The sequence below is a fragment of the Scyliorhinus torazame genome, chromosome 23, assembly GCF_047496885.1.
Source record: "Scyliorhinus torazame isolate Kashiwa2021f chromosome 23, sScyTor2.1, whole genome shotgun sequence".
Classification (NCBI taxonomy): Eukaryota; Metazoa; Chordata; class Chondrichthyes; order Carcharhiniformes; family Scyliorhinidae; genus Scyliorhinus; species Scyliorhinus torazame.
Window position 1 is genome coordinate 29,986,717 of NC_092729.1, and position 12,289 is coordinate 29,999,005.

Consider the following 12,289-nt stretch of genomic DNA (forward strand, 5'->3'; position numbering starts at 1 on the left):
TTCTGTGATTTCTTGCTAGTTTTTACTCATTCTATGGAAAGCCTTCCTAAGGCGACAGACGAATGGTCATTCCCAACATGTCAGAAATTCAGAGGGAACAAATGTTAAACAAAGACAGAAATAAGGACAGGGCATTGTGAATCTGTGGCTGTCTGCTGAATTAACATAACCATAGACAGGACAAGTGTTACCTTTTCAGACAGGAAACACACCGAGGGGGACATTCCTGACAGAAAGTCGGGGGTGGGGACTGCACACAGGTCACTGAAGAGATCTCTAGTCCAAACTGTTTCTAATCATTTCCCAATTCTATTTTAAATTATGATTCAATCCTATTGGGAGGGGAGTGAGTGAGAGAGAGATGTGGCAGATGCAGTATAACATGGATAAATGTGAGGTTATGCACTTGGGTAGAAAAAATAAGAACGTCCCTGTCTAATAATTACATTTAATCCAATTTTTTCCGGCCTGCTCAGTGAACAACACTGGTGTGGGGAAGGCCAAGGTTTAGCTGAAGTCACATTCTGTGTGTGTGGGGCTGAGCAGCAAGGAGATCAGCATCTCTTGTCACCCATTTACATGTCAATAGAGAGCTGTCCTCTGAGACAGACATTCCACACATGGCAGAGACTAGGGGTGGAGTCTGCTCACAGCTCACTGAGGATATATCTGTGTCTGAGGGACTTTAGTTCACAAACCAAAAACCCACGACACTGAAAACATTACCCCTCTGCTTCAGTGTGTGTGTGTGTGTGTGTGTCGCTGGGCGTGTCAATCTCTCTGTTTTGAGCTGTGCATTTTGGGTGTTGGCATGTTGCTGATTGGCTCGAGATTAGAAATGTTGGACTCCTGTTGTGCTGTTTTGTATTTTTTTAAAAATGTCCCTGTTATTGTCTTTATAACCAATTTAATCTCCTTTTTTTCTCCAGAGGCATCTTTATTTGGAAAACTGGAAGGAGGTCGGGAATCCTGTGAGGAGGACGAGGGAGTGTGAATTCTTCCCGAGGGAGCGCTGGCTGAGGCCTGTTCCGCAGGCTTCACCCGGGTTATTACCCTGACTGAGGTTTAATTTTAATATTGGAGGGATCAAAGAGAGTGAGGGAGGGAGACATAAATATGTATAAGAGGTACAGAGAGACAGCAAGAAACACAAGAGAAGGGGATTTTCACAGTAACTTCATTGCAGTATTACTGTAAGCCTAATTGTGATAATAAAAAGATTTTGAGTATTAATTGTCTCTCAATCTTTTTTAACCTCTGGTTGAAAGCTGTGACTTATTTGTATTCGGATGTTGCTGAGGAGTTGTAAAACTGAAAAGGGGACCCTGGGCTCTCGCTGTATTAAATAGTTTCAATCTTTTCCAGTGGTTTAGTTAATTTTCTCCCTCTTTTTCCCAGGAATTTGAATTTTGAAAGACTGTAATGTGAGCAGGAATCTTGGGGCAAAGGCTATTCTCCAGAGGACAAGTGGATGGACTGAGGCCTACTCCACAGGCCGCACTCACGTGAGTTGTCTCTTTATTGCCTCCCCGGCCTTGCACTTAGACACAAACACATTAAACCTTTGGTGGGCGGCAAAGAGTAAAATACAAATCTGGAATATGAAGCTGTCTAATTTTGTTCCAAAATGACAGGGGATATATTAATTCTGAGCATCCCAGGGGTGGGTGGGGGGGGGCATTTCACTGTTTCAGCCAATCTCTGAAATCTGGTAGAGAGAGCGAGAGAAATCTCAGATCAGAAACTCTGAACTCAATTTTGAAAGTGGTCATCATTTGTTGGGCTCTCCCTGTGCACAGGTTGCCTGCAGAATTCACAAAATTAACGATAGTGGGGTCACTTTTAAAATGAATCCATTGACTGTAAAGTAATCTCGATTGCCCGGAATTAAAGTCCCTTAACTTGAAGCGGGTATAATTCTGGAATGAAGCCTGTGTTTTAGGCCAAGACACAAGTTTTTTTTAAAGAAAATACAGCACAGAACAGGCCCTTCGGCCCACGATGTTGTGCCGAACCTTTGTCCTAGATTAATCATAGATTATCATTGAATTTACAGTGCAGAAGGAGGCCATTCGGCCCTTTGAGTCTGCACCGGCTCTTGGAAAGAGCACCCTACCCAAACTCAACACCTCCACCCAACACAAAGGGCGATTTTGGACACTAAGGGCAATTTTTCATGGCCAATCCACCTAACCTGCACATCTTTGGACTGTGGGAGGAAACCGGAGCACCCGGAGGAAACCCACGCAGACAAGGGGAGGATGTGCAGACTCCGCACAGACAGTGATCCAAGCCGGAATCGAACCTGGGACCCTGGAGCTGTGAAGCAATTGTGCTATCCACAATGCTACCGTGCTGCCCTTAAGAACAAATAAATCTACACTATATCATTTAACCGTAATCCATGTAACTATCCAATAGCTGCTTGAAGGTCCCGAATGTTTCCGATTCAACTACTTCCACAGGCAGTGCATTCCATGCCCCCACTACTCTCTGGGTAAAGAATCTACCTCTGACATCCCTCCTATATCTTCCACCTTTCACCTTAAATTTATGTCCCCTTGTAATGGTTTGTTCCACCCGGGGGAAAAGTCTCTGACTGTCTACTCTTATCTATTCCCCTGATCATCTTATAAACCTCTACCAAGTCGCCCCTCATCCTTCTCCGTTCTCATGAGAAAAGGCCTAGCACCCTCAACCTTTCCTCGTAAGACCTACTCTCCATTCCAGGCAACATCCTGGTAAAGTATGAGGGTGAAATTAAATTTGCAGGAGGTCATTTGAATTCAGTTTGCTGTGGTTATGAATGTTGGATTCCTGTGTGTGACCCTGTCTCTCTTTCTTTCTCCTTCCCAACTATTAGAATGAGAGTGAGAAAGAGAGATAGAGTACAGAAAGAGTGTGAGGCTGGGGGGTAATGGAGATTAGAGAGAGGGAGAGGAGAAAGAAAGAGAGGGTGGAGGGAGAGGGAGGTTGTGAAAAAGAGAGGCTTTCTCTCCCTTTCTGTCTTCTTTCCATTCTTGCCTCTCTCTCTCTCTCTGTCTCCCCTGCTTTCTGCCTATCTGTCCATTTCTCTCCAGCTTTTTAGTGTCTCTTTAAACCTTTAATCGAAGAAAACCACCCCACAAACTGCAACGGGGAGTCTCATCACATCTTTCTGGGGATACCCTGATTAGGGAAATAAATAGAAATAAATGCTGGGAGGGTGATGAGGGATAACGAGGGAGACAGAAATATGAATGAGAGGGATAGAGAGACCGAATGAGATAGCGAGAGAGAGAGAAAGAGAAACACAAGGGAAGCGGGAACTATCTCTCAATCATTTTTATCCTGTGGTTTATAACTGAGATTATTGTAGGTGGATGTTGCTGAGAGTGTGTGTAACTGAGAGGGGAAATCTTGGCCTCTTGCTGTGCTACAAGTTTAAACATTTTCCTGCGTTTTAGTTAATTTTCTCCCTCTTTTCCCCAGGAATTTGAACTTTGAAGACTGCAATGCGACCATGAATCTTTGGACAAAGGCTATTCTCCAGAGGACAAGTGGATGGACTGAGGCCTACTCCACAGGCCGCACTCACGTGAGTTGTCTCTTTATTGCTGCCCCGGCCTTGCACTAGTTGTATTCGAAATACCTGGCTTCTACAGGTGTCCACCGCTGCCGTGGGACTGTTACTGGGATCTTGCTGTGCGGAACTGCCTTCATTGCGACTGTAATCGATTCATTGACTGGAGAGGGTTTGGGATGTGATTGTGGAATGTTAAACACTGACACATGTCCCGTGTGGCGGGACTTTATTCAGAATGATAAGACATGAACATTTCGAAGGACATTTCGATCGAGCGCTGACAAGGGCCTGGAATGTAAAAGGCTGTGACTGGAAGGGGGCTTAAATTGCCAATCAGAACAGGGCCTATGTCTTGGTGTCAGTAATGTCACATTTACATGTAAAAGGCCAGGGACCATTTCAATTCACTTTACTGAGTTTCTGAGTGTAGAATGTTCTTGTCTCTCTGCCCTTCCAGATTTCTCTCTGTTGGAGAGAATTGGGCGGTTGCGACACCCAACGTGTGGTAACACTCAAGGCTCTGGGCCTAGTGCTGGGCAGAGGGATTGGAGCAGATTAGAGTATTTACCCGTGTCTCTCCAGGCTTGGTGGGTGGAAGGGCCAGTTCTGTACGGTCTGATTCTGTGGAGATCCGGCTCAGAGAGGGATAGAGAGAGAGAGCAATGAAATGAGAGAGAGGGAGAGAGAGAAATGAAATGAGAGAGAGGGAGGGAGAGAAATGAAATGAGAGAGAAAGAGAGAGATGGAGGCAGAGGTAAGTGTGGAAGTTGAAGGCTAGGGATGTGAAGGGGATCTGGTGGGGTGGGGGAGAGAGACAGAGAGTGTGGGAGGGGTGTCCTGCACCATCGTGGTACTGCCAGTGGGATCTTGCTGTGTAGAATTGCCTTCATTGCTCATGTACACTGACTGGAGGGGTGATTGGATCTGATTGTGCAATTAGGATGGAGATAGGGGAGAGTGCAAAGCCAGAGGGAGCGGAGAGAGAGAGAGACAAGAGTCGTGGCTGGGGGGTAGAGTCAGGGTCCAGCTTCCTCCTCCCCCCCCTCCTTGTGCCCACACAACCCACCCCATATTCCTCGCACGGCGACAGTGTCCACACTGTGGGGGTGGGGAATGTTGGAGGCTGTGTGGGTGAAAGAGAGCCAGTGAGGCGATGGCGTGGGAGGGGGTATCCAGAGACAGCAAAGCAGAGGTGGACATTGGTTGGTGGGTCAAGGGAGGGGGGGGATCAAGACACAGGATCTGACGGTCTCCAGTGTGGGATCTTGCTGTGTGAGGCTGAGGGAAATATTGACGTGGAGCGGTGGGGCTGGAGAATCAATCTCCACTTGGGAGAGGCGAGCTTTGATCAGGAATAGTCAGCGTGGCAGAGGGAGGCCGTGCTGAACAAATGGGACTGAATTATTGGAGGAGGTGACCAGATGAGGGTGGTGCAGTTGATGTAGTTTATCTGGGTTGCAGCCAAGCCTCTGACAAGGCCCCACATGGGAAACTGACAAAGAAGTCAAATGCACATGGGAGATGGGGTAACTTGGAAGCAGAACTGAGTTAGTGATAGGAGGCAGAGGGTGGTGGGAGAAGGCTGTTTGTGTGACTGGAGGCCAGTCATAGAGTGAAAGATGTTTACAGCATGGAAACGGTCCCTTCGGCCCAGCTTGTCCGTGCCGCACAGTTTCTATCACTAAGCTAGTCCCACTTGCCCGCATTTGGCCCATATCCCTCTGTACCCACCCTGCCCACGGATGGGAGGGTTCTTGCCCCCGTAGACCCCGCCCCACATTCCTCGCACAACAACTGCGGCTATTCTCACCTCAAACTCTTTTTTTTTCAAATCCGGCCGATCCCACACTGGAGTGTGTGTGTGTGTGGGGGGGGGGGGATCCTGCTGTGCGAGGATGAGGGACATATTGAAGTGGAGTGAGAGGGGGTAGTTTGTTTGGAGAGAGGTAAATGTTCTCGGGTGTTTGTGGGATCTGATTGTGCACTGCCACTGTACCATTTAATATACAGACTTCCAAGTGTTTGGGAGAGAGGGAGAGGTGACTGATGGAAGGGGAAGTAGAATCATAGAATCATAGAAGTTTACAGCATGGAAACAGGCCCTTCGGCCCAACCAGTCCATGCCGCCCAGTTTTTTACCATTAAGCTAGTCCCAGTTGCCCGCACTAGGCCCATAACCCTCTATACCCATCTTACCCATGTAACCATCTAAATGCTTTTTGAAAGACACAATTGTACCCGCTTCTACTACTACCTCTGGCAGCCCATTCCAGACACTCACTACCCTCTGAGTGAAGAAATTGCCCCTCTGGGCCCTTCTGAATCTCTCCCCTCTCACCTTAAACCTATGCCCTCTAGTTTTAGACTCCCCTACCTTTGGGAAAAGATGTTGACTATCTACCTTATCTATGACCCTCATTATTTTATAGTGTCCGTATTAATACTGAATGAGGAAACAGCAGCAAGCCTGGAGCCAGTGGCTCGGGAGACATTTTTGACAGTAAAATTCTCTCGTGCCACATTGTTGTAATGATGTAAAGATGTTCCAGCTGTGCAGTGATTGAGTAGCAGGTGCTACATCGGTGTTGTAATAGGTTAGCGGGTGCCCCATCAGTGCTGTAATTAATAATTGTGCTCGCTCAGTGTTGTAATTGGGTATCGGGTGCTCCCTCAGTGTTGTAATTGGGTATCGGGTGCTCCCTCACTGTTGTAATTGGGTATCGGGTGCTCTGTCAGTGTTGTAATTGGGTATCGGGTACTCCCTCAGTATTGTAATTGATTTTTGGGTGCTCCCTCAGTGTTGTAATTGGGTATCGGGTGCTCCCTCAGTGTTGTAATTGGGTATCGGGTGCCCCCTCAGTGTTGTAATTGGGTATCGGGTGCTCCCTCAGTGTTGTAATTGGGTATCGGGTGCTCCCTCAGTGTTGTAATTGGTTATCGGGTGCTCCCTCAGTGTTCTAATTGGGTATCGGGTGCTCCCTCAGTGTTGTAATTAGTTGTCGGGTGCTCCCTCAGTGTTGTAATTGGGTATCGGGTGCTCCCTCAGTGTTGTAATTGGGTATCGGGTGCTCCCTCAGTGTTGTAATTGGTTATCAGGTGCTCTGTCAGTGTTGTAATTGAGTATCGGGTGTTCCCTTAGTGTTGTAATTGGGTATTGGGTGCTCTCTCTGTGTTGTAATTGGTTATCGGGTGCTCCCTCAGTGTTGTAATTGGGTATCGGGTGCTCCCTCAGTGCTGTAATTGGGTATAGGCTGCTCCCTCAGTGTTGTAATTTGTTTTTGGGTGCTCCCTCAGTGTTGTAATTGGTTATCGGGTGCTCCCTCAGTGTTCTAATTGGGTATCGGGTGCTCCCTCAGTGTTGTAATTGGGTATCGGGTGCCCCCTCAGTGTTGTAATTGGGTATCGGGTGCTCCCTCAGTGTTGTAATTGGGTATCGGGTGCCCCCTCAGTGTTGTAATTGGGTATCGGGTGCTCCCTCAGTGTTGTAATTGGTTATCGGATGCCCCCTCAGTGTTGTAAGTGACTATCGGGTGCCCCCTCAGTGTTGTAATTGGTTATCGCGTGCTCCCTCAATGTTGTAATTGGGTATCGGGTGCTCCCTCAGTGTTGTAATTGGGTATCGGGTGCCCCCTCAGTGTTGTAATTGGGTATTGGGTGCTCCCTCAGTGTTGTAATTGGTTATCGGATGCCCCCTCAGTGTTGTAAGTGACTATCGGGTGCCCCCTCAGTGTTGTAATTGGTTATCGGTTGCCCCCTCAGTGTTGTAATTGGTTATCGGGTGCCCCCTCAGTGTTGTAATTGGTTTTCGGGTGCTCCCTCAGTGTTGTAATTGAATATCGGGTGCTCCCTCAGTGTTGTAATTGGCTATCGGGAGCTCTGTCAGTGTTGTAATTGGGTATCCGGTGCACCCTCAGTGTTGTAATTGGGTATTGGGAGCTCCCTCAGTGTTGTAATTGGTTATCGGGTGCTCTGTCAGTGTTGTAATTGAGTATCGGATGCCCCCTCAGTGTTGTAATTGGTTTTCGGGTGCTCCCTCAGTGTTGTAATTGGCTATCGGGTGCTCCCTCAGTGTTGTAATTGGTTATCGGGTGCTCCCTCAGTGTTGTAATTGGCTATCGGATGCTCCCTCAGTGCTGTAATTGGCTATCGGGTGCTCTGTCAGTGTTGTAATTGGGTATCGGATGCCCCCTCAGTGTTGTAATTGGCTATCGGGTGCTCCCTCAGTGCTGCAATTGGGTATAGGCTGCTCCCTCAGTGTTGTAATTGGGTATTGGGTGCTCCCTCAGTGTTGCAATTGGTTATCAGGTGCTCCCTCACTGTTGTAATTGGGTATTGGGTGCTCCCTCAGTGTTGTAATTTGTTTTTGGGTTCTCGCTCAGTGTTGTAATTGGGTATTGGGTGCTCCCTCAGTGTTGTAATTGGTCATCGGGTGCTCCATCAGTGTTCTAATTGGGTATCGGGTGCTCCCTCAGTGTTGTAATTGGGTATCGGGTGCTCCCTCAGTGTTGTAATTGGGTATCGGGTGCTCCCTCAGTGTTGTAATTGGTTATCAGGTGCTCTGTCAGTGTTGTAATTGAGTATCGGGTGCACCCTCAGTGTTGTAATTGGTTGTCGGGTGCTCCCTCAGTGTTGTAATTGGGTATTGGGTGCTCCCTCAGTGTTGTAATTGGGTATCGAGTGCTCCCTCAGTGTTCTAATTGGGTATCGGGTGCTCCCTCAGTGTTGTAATTGGGTATCGGGTGCTCCCTCAGTGTTGTAATTGGGTATCGGGTGCTCCCTCAGTGTTGTAATTGGTTATCGGGTGCTCCCTCAGTGTTCTAATTGGGTATCGGGTGCTCCCTCAGTGTTGTAATTAGTTGTCGGGTGCTCCCTCAGTGTTGTAATTGGGTATCGGGTGCTCCCTCAGTGTTGTAATTTGGTATCGGGTGCTCCCTCAGTGTTGTAATTGGTTATCAGGTGCTCTGTCAGTGTTGTAATTGAGTATCGGGTGTTCCCTTAGTGTTGTAATTGGGTATTGGGTGCTCTCTCTGTGTTGTAATTGGTTATCGGGTGCTCCCTCAGTGTTGTAATTGGGTATCGGGTGCTCCCTCAGTGCTGTAATTGGGTATAGGCTGCTCCCTCAGTGTTGTAATTTGTTTTTGGGTGCTCCCTCAGTGTTGTAATTGGTTATCGGGTGCTCCCTCAGTGTTCTAATTGGGTATCGGGTGCTCCCTCAGTGTTGTAATTGGGTATCGGGTGCCCCCTCAGTGTTGTAATTGGGTATCGGGTGCTCCCTCAGTGTTGTAATTGGTTATCGGATGCCCCCTCAGTGTTGTAAGTGACTATCGGGTGCCCCCTCAGTGTTGTAATTGGTTATCGGGTGCTCCCTCAATGTTGTAATTGGGTATCGGGTGCTCCCTCAGTGTTGTAATTGGGTATCGGGTGCCCCCTCAGTGTTGTAATTGGGTATCGGGTGCTCCCTCAGTGTTGTAATTGGTTATCGGATGCCCCCTCAGTGTTGTAAGTGACTATCGGGTGCCCCCTCAGTGTTGTAATTGGTTATCGGGTGCCCCCTCAGTGTTGTAATTAGTTATCGGGTGCCCCCTCAGTGTTGTAATTGGTTTTCGGGTGCTCCCTCAGTGTTGTAATTGAATATCGGGTGCTCCCTCAGTGTTGTAATTGGCTATCGGGTGCTCTGTCAGTGTTGTAATTGGGTATCCGGTGCACCCTCAGTGTTGTAATTGGGTATTGGCTGCTCCCTCAGTGTTGTAATTGGTTATCGGGTGCTCTGTCAGTGTTGTAATTGAGTATCGGATGCCCCCTCAGTGTTGTAATTGGTTTTTGGGTGCTCCCTCAGTGTTGTAATTGTCTATCGGGTGCTCCCTCAGTGTTGTAATTGGTTATCGGGTGCTCCCTCAGTGTTGTAATTGGCTATCGGGTGCTCCCTCAGTGCTGTAATTGACTATCGGGTGCTCTGTCAGTGTTGTAATTGGGTATCGGATGCCCCCTCAGTGTTGTAATTGGCTATCGGGTGCTCCCTCAGTGCTGCAATTGGGTATAGGCTTCTCCCTCAGTGTTGTAATTGGGTATTGGGTGCTCCCTCAGTGTTGTAATTGGTTATCAGGTGCTCCCTCACTGTTGTAATTGGGTATTGGGTGCTCCCTCAGTGTTGTAATTTGTTTTTGGGTGCTCCCTCAGTGTTGTAATTGGGTATTGGGTTCTCCCTCAGTGTTGTAATTGGGTATCGGGTGCTCCCTCCGTGTTGTAATTGGGTACTGGGTGCTCCCTCTGTTGTAATTAGTTTTCGGGTGCTCCCTCAGTGTTGTAATTGGGTATCGGGTGCTCCCTCAGTGTTGTAATTGGGTATCGGGTGCTCCCTCAGTGTTGTAATTGGGTATCAGGTGCTCCCTCAGTGTTGTAATTGGGCATCGGGTGCTCGCTCAGTATTGTAATTTGTTTTCGGGTGCTCCCTCAGTGTTGTAATTGGGTATCGGATGCCCCCTCAGTGTTGTAATTGGTTTTCGGATGCTCCCTCAGTCTTGTAATTGGGTATCCGGTGCTCCCTCAGTGTTGGAATTGGGTTGGGTGCTCCCTCAGTGTTGTAATTGTGTATTGGGTGCTCCCTCAGTGTTGTAATAGTTTTTTGTGTGATCCCTCAGAGTTGTAATTGGTTATCGGGTGCTCCCTCAGTGCTGTAATTGGTTGTCGGGTGCTCCCTCAGTGTTGTAATTGGGTACAGGCTGCTCCCTCAGTGTTGTAATTGGTTATCGGGTGCTCTCTCAGTATTATAATTGGGTATTCGGTGCTCCCTCAGTGTTGTAAATGGGTATCGGCTGCTCCCTCAGTGTTGTAATTGGGTATCGGGTGCTCTCTGTGTTTTAATTGGTTTTCGGGTGCTCCCTCAGTGTTGTAATTGGGTATCGGGTGCTCCCTCAGTGTTGGAATTGGGTTGGGTGCTGCCTCAGTGTTGTAATTGTGTATTGGGTGCTCTCTGTGTTTTAATTGGTTTTCGGGTGCTCCCTCAGTGTTGTAATTAGTTATCGGATGCCCCCTCAGTGTTGTAAGTGACTATAGGGTGCTCCCTCAGTATTGTAATTGTGTATTGCGTGCTCCCTCAGTGTTGTAATAATTTTTTGTGTGATCCCTCAGTGTTGTAATTGGTTGTCGGGTGCTCCCTCAGTGCTGTAATTGGTTGTCGGGTGCTCCCTCAGTGTTGTAATTGGGTACAGGCTGCTCCCTCAGTGTTGTAATTGGGTATCAGGTGCTCCCTCAGGGCTGTAATTGTGAAGCAGAGGGGCTGAAAGTGTCTCAGTCCTCAGCAGCGGCAGGGAGGTGAATAGACTCGATAGGTACAGGTGCTTCAGGAGGGACAGAGGTGCAGGGAAGAGAGGAGGGGGAAGTGCTTTGATCAAGGGGAGCCTCACGGGAATAGTCAAGAGATGAAATAACCGAGGAATCATCCAGCGATGTTTTGTGGGTGAACCAAGTATGGGATGGTGACCTCATTGGGATTGTACCCAAATAGTCAACAGGAATTAGCAGATGGAACTTGCAGGAGGAATAGGGTGGTCACACTCGGGGATTTTAATTTTCCTAATATAGTCTCTGTCAAGGTTGTGGAGGGAGGGTGAGGGAAAGAGTGTGCAAGAGTGTAGCGGGAGTCTGAGGGGGAGAGGGTAGGGGCAGTCTGAGGGGGAGAGGGTAGGGGGAGTCTGAGGGGGAGAGGGTAGGGGGAGTCTGAGGGGGAGAGGGTAGGGGGAGTCTGAGGGGGAGAGGGTAGGGGGAGTCTGAGGGGGAAGGGGGAGTCTGAGGGGGAGAGTGTAGGGGGAGTCCGAGGGGAAAGGGGGAGTCTGAGGGGGAGAGGGTAGGGGGAGTCTGAGGGGGAAGGGGGAGAGGGTAGGGGGAGTCTGAGGGGGAAGGGTGAGTCTGAGGCGAGGTGCAATATGGTTAAGGGATACAGAAGGGGTTGGGTGGGAAATGTCTAGTTTACCATGTTGATGGTTATGTTATTATTGCTTTTGTTATTGCTATAAAAATTTTGCAAGTACTTCAATAAAAATATTTTATTAAAAGCAACAAAATTGTGCATCGTCTGGCGTGTTTATAAAATGGGTTATATAACACACATTGGGGCAGTCCCAGAATGTTGCTGTGCCTTTATTATTTCAATAACGCTTTGCTGTAATCAATTTCCAGCTTTCTCTTTCTCCCCGAGGAGAGTTGATTTTGAAGCTTGGACGACGCAAAGAGAATCTTTCCTCGGCGAGGAATCCTCAGACAGGAGTTCTAACCTGAGAGAAACAGAATAAATGTCAATGTGTCTTTGTCCATCATGATTGGGGTTTCATTATTCTGATGGGCCCTCAAGCGGTGGGCTGTGTTTTGTTTTTTTGGGAGGGGGGCAGGAGTCTCAGTGTCTCTGGGGGGAGTGGGAGACCGGTGACATTTTCACACCGAGGGTTGGGTGAGTTATTCCAGTGAACAAGATGGAGAGTGGGAGCAGGAGGGAACGCAGCCTCAGGAAGGGATTAAGGAGGTGGAGAGTGGGAGCAGGAGGGAACGCAGCCTCAGGAGGGGATTAAGGAGGTGTAGAGTGGGAGCAGGAGGGAACGCAGCCTCAGGAAGGGATTAAGGAGGTGTAGAGTGGGAGCAGGAGGGAACGGAGCCTCAGGAGGGGATTAAGGAGGTGGAGAGTGGGAGCAGGAGGGAACGCAGCCTCAGGAAGGGATTAAGGAGGTGGAGAGT

At 48.4% G+C, this 12,289-nt stretch overlaps 1 long non-coding RNA gene across 2 annotated transcripts; it reads left to right on the forward strand.

Moving 5' to 3' along the window:
- Positions 1-280: 280 nt before the first annotated feature.
- On the forward strand, positions 281-11,872 carry LOC140399722 (uncharacterized). 2 transcript variants are annotated; one of them, XR_011937816.1, is made up of 5 exons: positions 281-392; positions 930-1,063; positions 1,399-1,505; positions 3,472-3,577; positions 11,741-11,872. It is a non-coding gene; the product is annotated as an uncharacterized lncRNA (long non-coding RNA). The 2 variants fall into 2 exon arrangements; XR_011937817.1 differs by lacking the exon at positions 281-392 and adding an exon at positions 655-840.
- The last annotated feature ends 417 nt before the right edge of the window (positions 11,873-12,289 follow it).